The sequence below is a fragment of the Rhinatrema bivittatum genome, chromosome 10, assembly GCF_901001135.1.
Source record: "Rhinatrema bivittatum chromosome 10, aRhiBiv1.1, whole genome shotgun sequence".
Classification (NCBI taxonomy): domain Eukaryota; kingdom Metazoa; phylum Chordata; class Amphibia; order Gymnophiona; family Rhinatrematidae; genus Rhinatrema; species Rhinatrema bivittatum.
In genome coordinates, this window is record NC_042624.1 from 50254887 (window position 1) to 50272680 (window position 17794).

Consider the following 17794-nt stretch of genomic DNA (forward strand, 5'->3'; position numbering starts at 1 on the left):
CTTAATACTAGAGTAACACTGAGAGGAGAGGATCACCTTGCTGGTGGCTGAAAGGAATCAGTAAGTTTTTGCTTGGGACATTGACATTGACTTTTTTAAAAGTATTGGGGCAAAGTTAACTATTTGGGAATATTATTTAGTGTGTTTGTGTGTTTGTGCCTTTAATAGTCAGGCAGTGAATAAACAAGTTAGACTGTTTGCATTTTTAAATAGTCAGTCAATAAGGTAGCAGTAGGTTGGCAGTGAATAAACAAGTTAGACTGTTTGGATTTAGTCAGTCAATAAGGTAGCAGTAGGTAGTGTGTTTATTTTTTAGTGTGTTTATTTTTTAAAAGTCTGCCTGACTATTAAAGTGTCCTCCAGACTTTTAAAGAGCTAAGTGTTTTATTTAATAATAACTGAGTGCATTGTATTGAAAAACAAAAAAAAAAAAAAAAACCACACAAAAAAAAAAAAACCCACAAAAAAGTAGCCAGAAGCTAGAAATAAGCTAGGAGCAGTATATACCAAAGTAAAAAAGTTGAATAGTTCAGCTCAGTTACTCACCTTGCAAAGGTGTTGAGGTAGTGTGATTAGGTTTGAATAGGGAACAACATTTGTTAATCAAGGGAGCTGTGAGTCACTCAGGCTGACTAACTAAAGTTAGACTGTTTGTATTTCCCAACCCTCCCACCCCTCGCCCGCCCACCCCAAGCTCATCCCTTAATTTATAGGCAGGTGCCACTTGCACAAAAAAACAAAACAAACCCATCAACAAAAACTTTATTGAGAATTCGATCAGACCCCAGTAGGCCACTACCAGACATATAGTGAATTCACTAATACATTTAAAGGAACTTAGACACATTCCTACTTCCATAGCAACCTAAAACGTAACTAGGAACTGATCAAAATTGAGATGAAGGCAGCAGTCCAGCAGCAAGAGGGGGGCTTCCCAGTCTTTTGCATCGAGTGTCACATGTATGATTTTTTACCCACCGGTGAGAAGTTGTATATGTGCATGCGATGCAAAGAGCTCCTGGCTCTCAGAGAACGAGTCCGATCTCTGGAGGCTAGAGTGGCAGACCTGGAGGAGCTGAGGAAGACAGAGAGGTATATAGATGAGACCTTCAGGGACATAGTAGTCCAGTCCCAACTTCAGACTGGCAGCCCTGGTGCTGCCTTGGAGGAAGAAGGTCTCATAATGGGAGAGCACCAACCAGGTGTAGCAGGAAAGGATCCTGTAGCAAGGACCTGCTCTCTAGGTGATGCATTGTCCTTTCGCACTGAGGATATCTCCCCAAGGCCTACTGCCCAGGAGGGAAGGGTTAGGTCGGCCGTCATAGTTGGTGATTCGATTATTAGGAATGTAGATAGCTGGGTGGCGGGTGGGCGTGAGGATCGCCTGGTAACATGCCTACCTGGTGCGAAGGTGGCGGACCTCACATATCACCTAGATAGGATTTTAGACAGTGCTGGGGAGGAGCCGGCTGTCATGGTACACGTGGGCACCAACGACATAGGAAAATGTGGGAGGGAGGTTCTGGAAGCCAAATTTAGTAGGGATGTGCAGAGCAAAATTTTATGTTCATATTTTTTATGTCCGAAAGGGGGTCCCACTTGCGGCCAATATGGACATAAAAAAAATCCAATGAGTTGGGTATATGTACATATGTGCAAAAAAAAAATTTAAACCCCCTCACCCTCCTTAATCCCCCCCCAGACTTACCACAACTCCCTGGTGATCGAGCGAGGAGTGAGGACGTCATTTCTGCAATCCTTGGCGAGAAGCATGTGACGTCGGTGGCACGTCGAGTGACGCGGCGTCACGTGATTCCCGGCTCGTTCGCGCCGGACGGCTCGTTCGGCCCAAAAACAACTTTTGGCCAGCTTGGGGGGGCCTCCTGACCCCCCCAAGCTGGCCAAAAGTTCTTTTTGGGCCGAACGAGCCGTCCGGCGCGAACGAGCCGGGAATCACGTGACGCCGGCGTCACTCAACGTGCCGCCGACGTCACATGCTTCTCGCCAAGGATTGCAGAAATGGCGTCCTCACTCCGCTCCATCACCAGGGAGTTGTGGTAAGTCGGGGGGGGGGATTAAGGAGGGTGAGGGGGTTTATATTTTTATTTTGGCTCAACAATCGCGATTTCCCACATATCGAACATATCTATGTTCGATATGTGGGAAATCCGATCGTTTATGTCGAATCAATTTTTTAAGTAAAAAAAAAAAAAGAGTTGCTTTTCACTAATGCGGTCAATCCGAATGCACACCCCTAAAATTTAGGCTCTTAGGTAGAAAGATTAAATCCAGAACCTCCAGGGTAGCATTCTCTGAAATGCTCCCTGTTCCACGCGCAGGTCACCAGAGGCAGGCAGAGCTCCGGAGTCTCAATGCGTGGATGAGACGATGGTGCAAGGAAGAGGGATTCAGTTTTGTTAGGAACTGGGGAACCTTTTGGGGAAGGGGGAGTCTCTTCCGAAGGGATGGGCTCCACCTTAACCAGGGTGGAACCAGACTGCTGGCGCTAACCTTTAAAAAGGAGATAGAGCAGCTTTTAAACTAGAACAAAGGGGAAAGCCGACAGTCGCTCAGCAGCGCATGGTTCGGAGAGATGTATCTTTAAAGGATACTAATGATGCATTAGAATTAGGGCATCCCGACAGTGAGGTTCCAATAATTAGAAAAGTAGTCCAAGTGCCTGTAACTAAAAACTCACCTGAGCTAAAAAATTCTAACTTATCCCTATCAATTAAAAAGCAGAATAAAAATACAAACAAAAAACAAACTTTGAAATGTTTGTATGCTAATGCCAGAAGTCTAAGAAGTAAGATGGGAGAATTAGAATGTATAGCAGTAAATGATGACATAGACTTAATTGGCATCTCAGAGACATGGTGGAAAGAGGATAACCAATGGGACAGTGCTATACCGGGGTACAAATTATATCGCAATGACAGAGAGGAGCAGTTGGGAGGAGGTGTGGCGCTTTATGTCCGGGATGGCATAGAGTCCAACAGGATAAACATCCTGCATGAGACTAAATACAAAATTGAATCTTTATGGGTAGAAATCCCTAGTGTATCAGGGAAGACTACAGTGATAGGGGTATACTACCGTCCACCTGGTCAAGATGGTGAGATGGACAGTGAAATGCTAAGAGAAATTAGGGAAGCTAACCAAATTGGTAGTGCAGTAATAATGGGAGACTTCAATTACCCCAATATAGACTGGGTAAATGTATCATCGGGTCACGCTAGAGAGATAAAGTTCCTGGATGGAAGAAATGATAGCTTTATGGAGCAATTGGTTCAGGAACCGACGAGAGAGGGAGCAATTTTAGATCTAATTCTCAGTGGAGCACAGGACTTGGTGAGAGAGGTAACGGTGGTGGGGCCGCTTGGCAATAGTGATCATAATATGATCAAATTTGATTTAATGACTGGAAAAGGAACAGTGTGCAAATCCAAGGCTCTCGTGCTAAACTTTCAAAAGGGAAACTTTAATAAAATGAGAAAAATTGTTAGAAAAAAACTGAAAGGAGCAGCTACAAAAGTGAAAAATGTCCAAGAGGCGTGGTCATTGTTAAAAAATAGCATTCTAGAAGCACAGTCCAGATGTATTCCACACATTAAGAAAGGTGGAAAGAAGGCAAAACGATTACCGGCATGGTTAAAAGGGGAGGTGAAAGAAGCTATTTTAGCCAAAAGATCTTCATTCAAAAATTGGAAGAAGGATCCAACAGAAGAAAATAGGACAAAGCATAAACATTGGCAAGTTAAATGTAAGACATTGATAAGACAGGCTAAGAGAGAATTTGAAAAGAAGTTGGCTGTAGAGGCAAAAACTCACAGTAAAAACTTTTTTAAATATATCCGAAGCAGAAAGCCTGTGAGGGAGTCAGTTGGACCGTTAGATGATCGAGGTGTTAAAGGGGCACTTAGAGAAGATAAGGCCATCGTGGAAAGATTAAATGATTTCTTTGCTTCGGTGTTTACTGAAGAGGATGTTGGGGAGGTACCCATAATGGAGAAGGTTTTCATGGGTAATGATTCAGATGGACTGAATCAAATCACGGTGAACCTAGAAGATGTGGTAGGCCTGATTGACAAACTGAAGAGTAGTAAATCACCTGGACCGGATGGTATACACCCCAGAGTTCTGAAGGAACTAAAAAATGAAATTTCAGACCTATTAGTAAAAATTTGTAACTTATCATTAAAATCATCCATTGTACCTGAAGACTGGAGGATAGCAAATGTAACCCCAATATTTAAAAAGGGCTCCAGGGGCGATCCGGGAAACTACAGACCGGTTAGCCTGACTTCAGTGCCAGGAAAAATAGTGGAAAGTGTTCTAAACATCAAAATCACAGAACATATAGAAAGACATGGTTTAATGGAACAAAGTCAGCATGGCTTTACCCAGGGCAAGTCTTGCCTCACAAATCTGCTTCACTTTTTTGAAGGAGTTAATAAACATGTGGATAAAGGTGAACCGGTAGATATAGTATACTTGGATTTTCAGAAGGCGTTTGACAAAGTTCCTCATGAGAGGCTTCTAGGAAAAGTCATGGGATAGGTGGCGATGTCCTTTCGTGGATTGCAAACTGGCTAAAAGACAGGAAACAGAGAGTAGGATTAAATGGGCAATTTTCTCAGTGGAAGGGAGTGGACAGTGGAGTGCCTCAGGGATCTGTATTGGGACCCTTACTGTTCAATATATTTATAAATGATCTGGAAAGAAATACGACGAGTGAGATAATCAAATTTGCAGATGACACAAAATTGTTCAGAGTAGTTAAATCACAAGCAGATTGTGATAAATTGCAGGAAGACCTTGTGAGACTGGAAAATTGGGCAACCAAATGGCAGATGAAATTTAATGTGGATAATGCAAGGTGATGCATATAGGGAAAAATAACCCATGCTATAATTACACGATGTTGGGTTCCATATTAGGTGCTACAACCCAAGAAAGAGATCTAGGTGTCATAGTGGATAACACATTGAAATCGTCGGTTCAGTGTGCTGCGGCAGTCAAAAAAGCAAACAGAATGTTGGGAATTATTAGAAAAGGAATGATGAATAAAACGGAAAATGTCATAATGCCTCTGTATCGCTCCATGGTGAGACCGCACCTTGAATACTGTGTACAATTCTGGTCGCCGCATCTCAAAAAAGATATAATTGCGATGGAGAAGGTACAGAGAAGGGCTACCAAAATGATAAGGGGAATGGAACAACTCCCCTATGAGGAAAGACTAAAGAGGTTAGGACTTTTCAGCTTGGAGAAGAGACGACTGAGGGGGGATATGATAGAGGTGTTTAAAATCACGAGAGGTCTAGAACGGGTAGATGTGAATCGGTTATTTACTCTTTCGGATAGTAGAAAGACTAGGGGACACTCCATGAAGTTAGCATGGGGCACATTTAAAACTAATCGGAGAAAGTTCTTTTTTACTCAACGCACAATTAAACTCTGCAATTTGTTGCCAGAGAATGTGGTTCGTGCAGTTACTATAGCTGTGTTTAAAAAAGGATTGGATAAGTTCTTGGAGGAGAAGTCCATTACCTGCTATTAAGTTCACTTAGAGAATAGCCACTGCCATTAGCAATGGTTACATGGAATAGACTTAGTTTTTGGGTACTTGCCAGGTTCTTATGGCCTGGATTGGCCACTGTTGGAAACAGGATGCTGGGCTTGATGGACCCTTGGTCTGACCCAGTATGGCATTTTCTTATGTTCTTATGTTCTTAACACAAGGCTCCACACTTTCCGCCACTTTATTTAATATTTACATGCTTTCCCTCTGTCATCTTCTTTCTGGTCTTGGACTCACTCATTACATTTATGCAGACGATATAAAAATTCTCATCCCAGTTAAAAAAATCACTTGAATCCACCTATAAAATGAACGCGATATATTTATCAATCATTAAATAGTTATTATCCCATATGAAACTCAGACTGAACATTAACAAAATAGAAGTTATTTTATCAGATAGAAGACTTATTCTTCACAATTTACCTTCATTAAAATTAGATGATAATTCTACTTTAATAAACCTTGTAACACATACCCGTGATCTAGGGGTAATCCTTGATTGTGAATTTAATTTCAAAAATCACATTTCCACCAAAATTAGAGAAGGATACAACAAGCTTCAAACTTTAAAATGATTAAAACCACTTTTAAACCCTTCTGACTTTGGAACGGTACTTCAACTCTTAATATTTGCAAAGACCGACAACTGTAATTCCCTACTACTTGAGCTACCAGTATCCAAAATTCGACCAAATTTTACAAAATTCCGCAGCCAGAATTCTAACAGGCACAAAGAAACATGACCATATAACCCTGACTCTAATATCATTACACTGGTTTATTTATTTTATTTTATTTAACACTTCGGATCGGTTGCCTGTAAAGTATCGAATCAAATACAAAGTCTTATGCATATTATACAAAGTCATATACAGAGAGCAAACAGACTGGCTGAATGCTGCTATTCGATTACATGATCCACAATGCAATCTACGCTCTACTAATAAAGGTCTACTAAGTATATCATCAGTTCAATCAGCCCACCTTTGCAAAGTAAGAGATCATACACATTCATTGGCAGGTCCCAAAATTTGGAATTCTCTCCCAACAGAATTCTGGCTTCAATCAGAACTAAAAACACTCAGAAAGGAAGTAAAAACATGGTTATTTAAGAAGACCTATCAGGATCCACCATAACTCAGTATCCAGTTTCGTATCAAGTACTTGTTTCTGATTTGATTATCTATTATGTTTTATTGTATAACATTTTATTTCATGCTATTTATTAACTATCACTTCTTTTCGCTTATATCTTGTTTTATCTATTTTAATTTCTAACTTATTAACTTGTAATGATAACTGTCTTTTATTTGTGCTTACAAATTATGTGAACCATTGTGATGGTTCCCGAACGGCGGCATACAACATTATTAAATAAATAAACAAACAAATAAATAAATAACCCCAGCAGCTCATCCTCTGTCTTCAGTGTGTGTACTGCATTTTATTTTGCAGCAAGAGCTTAGCCCAGCAGCTCTCTGGTTCCAGCTTGCTGGCAGGGAAGACAGGTTAGCAGAATTCTGGCTTGAGGTCCCCAAAACAATCAAGCCCTGGGATCTGATAGCAATGCTCAGTCCTACAGTCTGTCTCCTGCTTCTCCCTGTGTTGCTCTGCTTCTCTCTCCTGCAGATCAGATCCTTCGTATTTGTTTATTGATTTATTATACTTGATAGCTTGCAATTTCTGAAAAGGCCCAAGGTGAATTAAAAAATTAAGCAATCAGACAATGTACAAACACAATCATATAATAAAAATCACAAACTTAATAAAAATAACTCCCCATTGTAAAAAAAAACAATATAATAACTTTCCATCTCACTCACCCTCAGCTAAAAGTAAACTGAGAAAAAAATCAATAACACCTGCCCACAAACCCTTCCAGCATATCAACAATTAAATGAAATTCAATACTATAAATATAGCAGACACAAACCCCCCAACATGACAAATTATATTATCCCATCTCCCCCCAGTTCAATCTACCACTCCCTAATCTCAATTCCAAAACCCCAAATACAGAAGTCTCATTTCTCAACACAAAATAAGAGGATCTGGAGGGAACAAAACTGGAAAGAGCACAAGGAAGGAAAGAACACCCAGCTTAATCAAAAGCTAATGAGAAAAGTAATTGTTTGAAGTGTTAACTAAAAGCCAAAGAGTTAGTTTCCAGTCACATTTCCACTGAAAGTGAATTCCATAGCAAATGCACAACACAGCTAAAAGCCCAAACTGTCAGTGACTCAAAGCACTGTTGAGTCACTGACAGTTTAGTCAAAGACAAAAAAGGAGTGGCCAAAAGTGCCAGTTCTGATGAGGGAGGTTTTTTTTTTAGTAATTAACTTCTTTTAATATAATAGATTCAGTGATTTAAGAAATTGCACAATTTAAGTTTGTTTTTTGGTTTGTTTGTTTTTTTTTTTAGTAGAGTTGGTACACTACATCTCCTTAAATATTGGCGTAAAGGTTCTGTGTATGGATGTGTGTGCAAAGCTGCTTCTCAAGTGTTTTTCCTATAGATTGGGGAGGGTATGGGAGGGGAGGGAGGAGGAGAAGTTGTATCCCCTTGGCAGCTCTGAAGTTAGTGGCAGGAATTTCTGATTTGTCACTAGAAGGAAAAACTTGAATATTGCTGTGGACTAAGCTTCTTTTCCATGCCAGGTTTCATCCATATGTCCCTTTATAATATAGAGATGTGAATCGTGTCATCAATTGTCTTAACGATCGATTTCGGCTGGGAGGGGGAGGGAATCGTATTGTCGACGTATGGAAGTTTAAATTATCGTGAAAATCGTTAAAATCGTGAACCGGCACACTAAAACACCCTAAAAACCCACCCCAACCCTTTCAAATAAATCCCCCACCCTCCCGAACCCCCCCAAAATGCCTTAAATTACCTGGGGTTCCAGCGGGGGTCCGGAACGACCTCCTGCAATCGAATTGTGTTGTCTTCAGCTGGCGCCATTTTGCGCCGCCATTTTGCAAAATGGCGGCGCAAAATGGCGCCGGCCATAGACCAACACGATTCGACTGCAGGAGGTCGTTCCGGACCCCCGCTGGACTTTTGGCAAGTCTTGTGGGGGTCAGGAGGCCCCCCCAAGCTGGCCAAAAGTCCCTGGGGGTCCAGCGGGGGTCCGGGAGCGATCTCCTGCCGCAAATCGTTTTTCCGTACGGAAAATGGTGCCGGCAGGAGATCGACTGCAGGAGGTCGCTCCGGACCCCCGCTGGACTTTTGGCAAGTCTTGTGGGGGTCAGGAGGCCCCCCCCCAAGCTGGCCAAAAGTCCCTGGGGGTCCGGGAGCGATCTGCTGCCGCGAATGGACTTTTGACCAGCTTGGGGGGGGGGGCCTCCTGACCCCCACAAGACTTGCCAAAAGTCCAGCGGGGGTCCGGAGCGACCTCCTGCAGTCGATCTCCTGCCGGCACCATTTTCCGTACGGAAAAACGATTTGCGGCAGGAGATCGCTCCCGGACCCCCGCTGGACCCCCAGGGACTTTTGGCCAGCTTGGGGGGGCCTCCTGACCCCCACAAGACTTGCCAAAAGTCCAGCGGGGGTCCGGAACGACCTCCTGCAGTCGAATCGTGTTGGTCTATGGCCGGCGCCATTTTGCGCCACCATTTTGCAAAATGGCGGTGCAAAATGGCGCCGGCTGAAGACAACACGATTCGATTGCAGGAGGTCGTTCCGGACCCCCCCTGGACCCCCAGGTAATTAAAGCATTTTGGGGGGTTCGGGAGGGTGGGGGATTTATTTGAAAGGGTCGGGGTGGGTTTTAGGGTGTTTTAGTGTGCCGGTTTTCCCGCCCTCCCCCTTCCCCTCCCCCTTCCCCCGATTTACGATTTTTTGACGATAAATCGGGGGAATTGTTATTGTATCGTGGCTCTAACGATTTTTAACGATTTAAAATATATCGGACGATATTTTAAATCATCAAAAAACGATTCACATCCCTATTATAATATCTGATACACTGAAGCTGTCTAATTGATATAAATGTGCAAGGATAGGTTTTGGTTTTTTTGTTTTATTTTATTTTTAGTTTGAGCGGAGTGAGATCTTGAGAGAGAAGGGGATGTGGCAAGAGCAGGAGGTTGGGATTTACTGGAGTAGGCAAAGGGTATGGAATGAGTGGGTAGCAAAATAATGGAAGGGGTGGGGCATGAAATGTTATATTAGGACCTTTATTAATTGTGGGAGGTACCTGTTTTTTTATGCATACATGAACCAATAAATCATAATTGGATACTCTCCTAATTGGATACTCTCCTTTTATCCCATTCCCCCCTCCCTTTATCCCATTCCCCCCTCCCTTTCTCTCCTTTTATCCCATTCCCCCCTCCCTTTCTCTCCTTCCTCTTAACAAGAGGAAGAAGTTAGCAGCAGTGTATCACCTCAGGTAGCGTCTTCTCATGCCCTAGGCTGGTGTTGCATTTTGCACCACATGAGATACCGTAATGCTGTGTGGTTCAAAGCATGACACTCAGGACCCAGCAGCAGAAGAAGATGAGGATACCCAAGATGCCTTGCTGCTGCTGCTGTCTTCCTACTCCTAGGAAGTAAAGATTGACAAGGGATAGGGAGTGCTAGAGGAGGCAGGGAAAGGAGGACTGACATGCACTGCAGACATTTTCACCATTTCCAAAGCTCCAGCCCTGGTTTCCCATGGCAATTTCGCAGGGATTGGCAAGTTCTGTGGTACAGGCTAGACTTTGTCACCTTTCCCTTGGATATGGAATAATGGGAGACCAGCAACTAGGGGTGTGCATTTGTTTTGAACTTAAATGTAAAACGCTACTTTTTTTTTTTTTTTTAACTTAAAAAAGTGATGAGGCGAAAACGATCGGATTTCCAGCTTATTCAACATAGCTATGTTGAATACGTTGGAAATCGCGATTGTTGATCCAAAATAAAAATTTAAACCCCTCACCTTCCTTAATCCCCCCCCAAAGACTTACCACAACTCCCTGGTGGTCCAGCGAGGAGTCAGGACGCCATTTCTGAACTCCTTTGCGAGGAGCACGTGACGTCGGCGCCACGTCGGAGTGACGCGGCGTCACGTGATTCCCCGCGCGTTCGCTCCGGGACCCTCGTTCGACCCAAAAGGAACTTTTGGCCAGCTTGGGGGTGTCAGGAGGCCCCCCCAAGCTGGCCAAAAGTTCCTTTTGGGTCGAACGAGGGTCCCGGAGCGAACCCGCGGGGAATGACGTGACGCGGTGTCACGTCATTCCCCGCGGGTTCCTGACACCCCCAAGCTGGCCAAAAGTTCCTTTTGGGTCGAACGAGGGTCCCAGAGCGAACGCGCGGGGAATCACGTGACGCCGCGTCACTCCGACGTGATGCCAACGTCACGTGCTCCTTGCAAAGGAGTTCAGAAATGGCGTCCTGACCCCGCTGGACCACCAGGGAGTTTTGGTTAGTCTTGGGGGGGGGGGATTAAGGAGGGTGAGGGGTTTAAATTTTTATTTGCACATATGGACATAGACTCAACTTATGGAATTCTCCATATGACCATATTGACCGCAAATGAACCCCCCCTTTCGACTTATGGACTTATGAACATAAACATTTGGTCTGCACATCCCTACCAGCAACTCTGCTTTCAATATGTTCATAAGGCTAGCTTTAACAGACAAAGCACAAACATGCAGTTCTCTTTCTCTTTCACTCTTTTCCTTTCTCTAATTCATTTTTTTTTCATTTGTAGTTTTCATTTTGCAAAATTATTACAATGAGCAACCATACTAGAGGAAAATAGAACATACAAAAATCTCATATAAAACTAAGGAAAAAAAAGTACATTCAAAACCAGAACCCATGTATAAGGGAAACCATTTAAATAGCCTGGTAAAAAAAAAAAACCCCAATAACAAGTAAAAGTAAAACTTTTACAAACAGGGATGATAACTTTCAAACAACTATGTGTGGCCCCATATACATGTACATATGGTGCCATGCAGAATTACACAAATATTTTATAATCTGAGTGCATACAGCTATGCAAATTACAAAATTCACTTATCTTTTATAGAAAATGTGTGTACGTTAGTTATATGCACAATTCATTTGCACATAAGTGAACTGATACATATGTTTTCATAAAATCATGAGTGTATGCATGTATGTGTTTCCGTGCTTGTGCAAACTTCCTGTTCTTCCAGGGTGGGTTCATTCCATGATGGCACCCTCAGAACGCCTGCCTAATTTTACCACTAGAGATGTGCCATGACTGGCATCCTTGGTTGTGAAGGATGAAAATATTTTATTTCCTATAAGGGCAGTCCTAGAAACAACAGTGTGATCTGGCAGGCCTGAAAGAGGCTCTTGCCAAGTTTAATCTCAGAGTTTCATAAACACATATAAGTACATTGCGGGAACTAGGAAGGTAGGTGGGATAGATATTTGGGGGTAGGGGTTGATATAGTTGGGCTGAGGGCATTTGGGGTTTGGGGGTGGTGATGGGGTGATAAGGGTGGGTTAGGGGACAGAGGAGGATTTATGGGATGTGGGGCAAAGGGTCACCATTGTGGTCTTGTGGTAGGGTAAGAACCAATAAGAATATATGTGTGCTCAAAATGTTTTAAATTTCATTATTGGCATAACCTATATATATGGTATGGAAAATGTATAGATATCAGTCTGTGTGACTGCCCATAGTTTCCAGGTCCTTCTGTGATCGGATACTACTATGGAGGAACATGAGATTGGGACATCTTTTATACATTAGGCTTCTCATCATTGTAAGTGCCCTAATCAGAGCATCATAAGAATCAAAATAATAATAAGAACAAAATAAATGCCATACAAAGGTCCATCAAGCCCAATCCCCTGTTTCCAACAACTCTAGGTGCAATCAAACCATGGAGAAATGTAGAAGTATTATGATTTTGTCCATTTCATTCTCCATTCCTTTTCTAATAATTCCTAAAATTTTGTTTGCTTTGTTGACTACTGCTGCACACTAAGCTGAGGATTTCAACATATTCCAGAATTATCATCATCTTACTTCTCTGTCTTTCTCTTAAAATGTATTTTTTTTACATGCTGTGGAAATAATTGCATTAGCAGAAAAAATATTGTTTTCAATTTCATATTGAACTGATTCAAGTCATGCAGTGTTACATTAATTGAGCAGAAATGTATACGGCATGCAAGAAAACTCATTTTCTAACTATCCTGAGAAAAGACAAAATGTCCCAATAACTATCAAACTCAAAACATTTTATTTCTTTGAATAATATACTACTAAATTCAATTTTTAAGGAACTTAGGGGGTCATTTTCAAAAGCGATTGCACGTGAAAAGGGACTTTTCTCCTGCGATCACTAAATGGGGGTGGAGTTGGCCCCGGAAGAGGAGTCGTTGGGGCGGCACCGGGGCCGACTCTGCGGAGACATCGCTGGCGGCAAAAGGCAAGAACCCTTATCACTGCCAGTTTCACGCTGAATAACTACACCTTTTATGGTGTAGTTATTTGGTGCGAAAGCCGGCAGCCAGTGCACTGCAGTGGTGTGATGGCTGCTGGCTTTCGCAGGCCTGCCCCCCGCTTCGCCCCCCCCCCCTGTTACCGCCAAATTTTCTAAGGTCTGCGACCTTAGAAAATCCAGGCCTCAATTTGCTTTTGAAACAGAATGAACTGTAATACATCATCAGTAAAATATATTTTAAATCTCTACACAATATTTTTTTATCTGATGGAAAGATTTCAAATTCTTTCAGTAATCGGCAATCATGCTGCTTTTTCCTATACTTAGCTTTAGAATCAATGTCCAGAATACATTAAGTATAAGTACAGATTCCCAGATGATTCAGTTCACAACAAGAAAGATACAGTTTCCTCTTTTTTTTCAGAAGCAGGACGCTTTAACAAAAATAAAGGTGAAATTGAGTGCAAGCAAGCAAGACTGGATCTGCCTTGTGAAACCTGAGTCTAGCTCAAAATATAAATGAAAGAAGCTGAGTTGTCTCAAATAGATGATGATGCATAAAGGAAATGCAAGAGTGCTAGCCATAAAACATAACTGCCTCAATCACCTTCAAGGTGGACTTAAACAAATGATGGTCAAGAGATAATAGGTAAGTTTGGCTAAAAAAGTAATCATATCCTTACACAAAAATTGTGACCCAGAGACCATACACATTTTATAAAGCAAAGACACATTGAGGGTCATTTTCAAACAGCCCTCATTGGATACTTTTCACCCAGAGATTTTAGGCAGAGTTTTCAATGCAGTTTCATGTGTATAAATCTGCTTTGAAAATGTGCCAATGTGTACAGAACCCCCTCCTCCCCCCACAGCATACACTGCTTGAGTGCAGGTGTAACTTTGGGAAAGGTGGATTTTCACACATATTTTCAAAAATCAAAAGTCTGCATGTAAATCCTGATCCTACTCCCAACTGCAGTCATAGATCATCTATTTTATATGCACACAAAAGTATGCACAAATCTACATTCTGCAAGCACTTTTACTTGCATATCTGCTAGAGCCATTTATGTGCATAAAACAGGGCTTTTTGGAATACATTTTCAAAGGAATTTTTTATGTTAAAGTAGCATATACATGAATAAGTACCATATATGTACAGATATGCTATTTTATAAACTTTGAGAGTATATGCATACTTTCCATTTCATGCTTACACTAGCCGTTAAGCCCGTAACAACGGGCTACATTTAAAAACTAAATTTTCGGTCCCCCTCATTCTCCCTCCCCCCCTCCCCCTCCCTCTCACTTCCCCCCCCCCCATTCTCCCTCCCCTCGCCCCCCTCTATTCTCCCTCCCCCCTCTATTCTCCCTCCCCCTCTATTCTCCCTCCCTCTCACCTCTATTCTCCCTCCCTCTCACCTTCCCCCTCCCTCCTCTATTCTCCGTCCTCCTCTATTCTCCCTCCCTCTCACCTTCCCCTCCCTCTCACTTCCCCCCTCCATTCTCCCTCCCTCTCACCTTCCCCCTCCCCCTCTATTCTCCCTCCTCTCCCTCCCCCTCTATTCTCCCTCCCTCTCACCTTCCCCCTCCCTCCCTCTCCCCCTCTATTCTCCCTCCCTCTCCCCCTCTATTCTCCCTCCCCTCACTCTCTCCTCCCTCTCCCAATGCCCTCCCCTTTCAGCTCAACCGCAGACGGAAGATCTCTGGGGGGTGTCCCTCCTGCTCGTCGCCGCTGCCGCTCCAGCTCGTCGCCGCTGCCGCCGCAAATTCTCCTCCCACTCCTGCTTCTTGCCGCCGCCGCTCCTGCTTCTCGCTGCCGCCGCCGCCGCTCACGCTCCTGCTGCCCCAGCGCCATGTTTTTTTTTTCGGGCACGATCGGCTCTGACCGACGTGCTCACCCGCGCATGAGCAGTAGAGCTGCTCTCTACTGCGCATTTGCGGGCTGTCGGTCAGAGCCCATTTATAAGGTAGATTTTACCAGAGGAAAAAAGGAGTGACCCGGTGTGTTCCAGAGATTGGTTCAGAAGTGTGCATAGTAGGTATTATTTTGTAAGAGATTCTGCGTATACATTACCATTCATACACTTTTGTACCTGCTCATTGACTGGCACAAGTGAAATCAGACTTTTCTGTTGGCTACAATTTGAGAGTGGGAGTTCTGGGTAAACTGGTGAAGGATCAGGGTGAAGGGCTAGAGCAGTGGTTCCCAACCCTGTCCTGGGGACCCCACAGCCAGTCAGATTTTCAGGATATCCACAATGATTATGATTGAGAGAAACTTTGCATGTTAAGGAGGCAGTACATGTTAGGTTCCATTTTAGGAGCTACCACCCAAGAAAGAGATCTAGGCATCATAGTGGATTACACATTGAAATCATTGGTTCAGTGTGCTGCAGCAGTCAAAAAAAGCGAACAGAATGTTGAAATTATTAGAAAGGGAATGGTGAATAAAACAGAAAATGTCATAATACCTCTGTATCGCTCCATGGTGAGACTACACCTTGAATACTGTGCACAATTCTGGTCACCACATCTCAAAAAAGATATAGTTGTGATGGAGAAGGTATAGAGAAGGGTGACCAAAATGATAAAGGGGATGGAACAGCTCCCCTATGAGGAAAGACTAAAGAGGTTAGGACTGTTCAGCTTGGAGAAGAGATGGCTGATGGGGGATATGATAGAGGTGTTTAAAATCATGAGAGGTCTAGAACAGGTAAATGTGAATTGGTTATTTACTATGGGAACACTCCATGAAGTTAGCATGTGGCACACTTAAAACTAATCGGAGAAAGTTATTTTACACGCAATGCACAATTAAACTCTGGAATTAGTTGCCAGGGGATGTGGTTAGTGCAGTTAGTGTAGCTGGGTTTAAAAAAGGATTGGATAAGTTCTTGGATAAGTCCATTACCTGCTATTAATTAAATTGACTTAGAAAATAGCCACTGCTATTACTAGCATTGGTAGAGATGTGAATCGGAACCGGAATCGGTTTAGATTCCAGTTCCGATTCACATCGTGGGGTTTTTTTCGTCCGGCCCGATCGTGGTTTTGTTTATCGGCTGTGCCGAGCCGATAAACAAAAAACCCACCCCGACCCTTTAAAACTAATCCCTTAGCTTCCCCACCCTCCCGACCCCCCAAAAAACCTTTTACAGGTACCTGGTGGTCCAGTGGGGGTCCCGGGAGCGATCTCCCGCTCCCGGGCCGTCGGCTGCCACTAATCAAAATGGCGCCGATGGCCCTTTGACCTTACCATGTGACAGGGTATCCGTGCCATTGGCCAGCCCCTGTCACATGGTAGGAGCACTGGATGGCCCGTGCCATTTTTAAAGATGGCGCCGGGCATCCAGTGCTCCCTCCATGTGACAGGGTCCGGCCAATGGCACGGTTACTCTGTCACATGGTAAGGGCAAAGGCCATCAGCGCCATTTTTATTAGTGGCAGCCGACAGCCCAAGAGCGGGAGATCGCTCCCGGGACCCCCACTGGACCACCAGGTACCTGTAAAATGTTTTTGGGAGGGTCGAGAGGGTGGGGGAAGCTAAGGGATTAGTTTTAAAGGGTCGGGGTGGGTTTAGGGGTTATTTTTGTGTGCCGTTTTTCCCACCCTCCCCCAAAACGATAAGAGAACCCCCACAAACTATATTGTGGGGTTTTCCTATCGTTTTGGGGGAGCCCCCGATTTCTGATGATTTTGAAAATATCGACGATATTTTCAATCATCCAAAGCCAGATTCACATCCCTAAGCATCAGTAGCATAGGATAGACTTAGTTTTTGGGTACTTGCCAGGTTCTTGTGGCCTGGATTGGCCATTGTTGGAAACAAGATGCTGGGCTTGATGGACTCTTGGTCTGACCCAGTATGGAAAAAAAAACAAACCACAAACACATACACACTCAATGTAGGCAGGCTGCCATTCACATCCAGTTAGGCTCCCATTCACATACACACACACACTCACACACACACACACACACACACACACACACACATACACTCCTAATCACATCCTCCCAAATCCCTGGCAGTCTACTATTCTCGCACACACACACACACACACACACTCACACACACACACACCCCATTCATCTCAGGCATGATCTCATTCATTTGCATCACACAACAAAACTATTCTTAGCCTTCAATAGTTCATGACCTGAAGAACACAACACAAGAAATGCACTTAAGTAAATAAATAACTACAACACACTTACTAGTTCATACCCAACTAGCTAGCACTGGCCATCAAATGAAATCAATGCAGTTTCACAGCTACCTTCTGTGAACCAGTTGATGCATGATTTGATCATTCTGAGCTCTTGGAACAGCCCCTGAAGTTTCTGTTGCTCTCCTCCTGCGGCTGGAGCAATGGGAGGCGCTTAAATACCTTCGCGGCCTGGAGGTCGCAGAAGCCGGTGCCTTTCCCACAGCATGGAGCCACTGCCATTTCCTCTTAGGCACGGCCCAGAGGCTGCCGAAGCCGGGGCCTTTCCTTCAGTCTGGAACCGCCCTCACCAGGTCCCTCTCGCAGCAGGTAGTGCCGCTGACTCCTCTCTCCTCTTCTGTGACTGGCGGGACACTGCGGAGCTCCTCTTCAGCGGCAGGGAGGTCGTTTCCAGCGTCATGGCCTGCCTGTGGCCCAGCCTCTCCTCTCAGCGTCGTCAGCAGCAGGACGCTGCTGTCCAGGGTCCTGCTTCCTGTTTCTGTTCCTCCTAAGGGGCAGGTCCGAGGCTCTCTTCCCTTCTTAAAGGGATAGCGCAGGTGGGACCCTGCTGGCC